The following is a 2500-nucleotide window of genomic DNA, read 5'->3' as shown; positions in this document are numbered from 1 at the left end:
ATATATATATATATATATATGATGATAATAATATTAGGGATAAAATCCAAAATTACAGGTAAAAACTCAATTCAATTCAATTTATTAAAAATTAAAATTAAATTAAGTTTCACAGTATTAAATATATATAATTATATAGTTTTAGGGAAAAGAACCAAGGTTCATGAACTCATCGATGAAAATCCACAGTCACATATATATCGTTTAACGTCTGCTTTCCATGCTGGAATGGGTTGGACGGTTTGACTGAGGGCGAGCCAGATGGCTGCACCAGTTTTCAGATCAGATTGGAGCCTGGTGCAGCCATCTGGTTCACCAGTCTTCAGTCAAACCGTCCAACCCATGCCAGCATGGAAAGCGGACGTTAAACGATGAGGATAATGATGATGATGATATATATATACATATATGTATGTATACACACACACACACACACACACACACACACACACATACACACACACATATATATATATATATATATATATATATATATATATATATACGTATGTGAAAATTATAAGGGTAGAAAATTTAGAAAAATTTTCATACAGAAACTCGAGTTTGTGATTAACTGTAAATAATCGTTGTTTTCATTCTCCTTGGGATTACTCTTTTTCATGGTTTGGGTTTGGCTGCCCTCTCTAGCATGTAAGGCACCCTGTAAAGGGTCGCCTCTTTGTGTATAAATACTATACACTTTTAAATATATGAAAATATGTAGTCTATTGACTTTCATTATGCATGCTAACCATCCCTGTCACATTCTGTGTCACATTAAATCTCCTCTAGAGCTACGTTAAGCATACATGTGTCTGTGGAGTGCTCAGCCACTCACGCGTTAATTTCATGAGCAGGCTGTTCCATTGACCAGATCAACTGGGACACACATTGTCATTACCGATGGAGGCCCCAGTTATTTCAAGTTCATCCCAGTCCACTCAGCTGGCAAAAATGAATTGTACCTGTAATTCAAAAGGGGCCAGCCATGATATATACTGTGCCAAGTTCAATCTCCTTGAGAACAACGTTAAAGATACGCATGTATGTGGAGTACTCAGCAAGATATTTGGTAGCAGAAATTATTAGACAGAAAAGGAAAAGTCACACAGTTGGTGAGAGCTTAAAACTACCAGCTTGTAAAATTGTGGTCGGTAAAATGCTTGGGCAATATGCAATACAAGCAATTGAAAATGTTCCACTTATGTTACAATAAGTCAACGCGTTGATGACATGGTACGTGACATTGAAAAACTTTGGCGTGACAAATTGAAAAATTGAAGTTTTTCTATTCAGACTGATAATTGTTGTGTAGCTTTTGTAAAATTATCAATGTGGTGAAATTCAAGAAAATTTCCTGTGTTGCAAAGAACTGCCCGAGACAAGCAAAGGAATAGATGTATTCAACATTTTTTTCCCTCATAGCGCAGGAGTGGCTGTGTGGCAAGTAGCTTGCTTACCAACCACATGGTTCCGGGTTCATTCCCACTGCGTGGCACCTTGGGCAAGTGTCTTCTACTATAGCCTCGGGCCGACCAAAGCCTTGTGAGTGGATTTGGTAGACGGAAACAGAAAGAAATCTGTCGTATATATGTATATATATATATATATATATATATATATATATATATATATATATATATGATTGTCTGTGTCTGTGTGTCTGTGTTTGTCCCCCCAACATCACTTGACAACTGATGCTGGGGTGTTTACGTCCCCGTAACTTAGCGGTTCGGCAAAAGAGACCGATAGAATAAGTACTAGGCATCCAAAGAATAAGTCCTTGGGTCGATTTGTTCGACTAAAGGCGGTGCTCCAGCATGGCCACAGTCAAATGACTGAAACAAGTAAAAGAGTAAAAGAGATATCTGGAAACAAGAGGTCTCTCCTGGAAGGACTGTATTGGCATTTGTCCAGATGGCGCCCCATCAATGGTTAGCTTCCATAAAAGGTTTTGTTTCTCTTGTAACACAAAAAAAATCCCAATATAATCTCAACACACTGCTTTATCGTCTCAGAGATTATTACCACAGGAAGTAGCAAACACAATCTTTAATCGTAAATCAACTCACAAAAGTTGGAGAAATGACAAGGCCAAAGGAAATGAACCATTCAACTGGTCGAGTATGTGTAATCAGGTTATACGTACGTATTATAGTTCGTAATTTATTACTCCTTGGTGAATCATCACACACACACACACACACACACACACACACACACACACACACACACATATATATATATATATATACATATGTATATATACACACACATAGGCGAAGGAATGTCTGTGTGGCAAGTAGCTTGCTTACCAACCACATGGTTCCGGGTTTAGTCTCACTGCGTGGCACCTTGAGCAAGTGTCTTATACTATAGCCTCGGGCTGACCAAAGCCTTGTGAGTGGATTTGGTAGATGGAAACTGAAAGAAGCCCGTCGTATATATGTATATTTATATGTATGTGTGTCTGTGTTATATATATATATATATATATATA

This window comes from Octopus bimaculoides, chromosome 29 (genome assembly GCF_046866305.1).
Source record: "Octopus bimaculoides isolate indiv1 chromosome 29, ASM4686630v1, whole genome shotgun sequence".
Lineage (NCBI taxonomy): Eukaryota > Metazoa > Mollusca > Cephalopoda > Octopoda > Octopodidae > Octopus > Octopus bimaculoides.
This window is presented reverse-complemented; position numbering follows the sequence as displayed.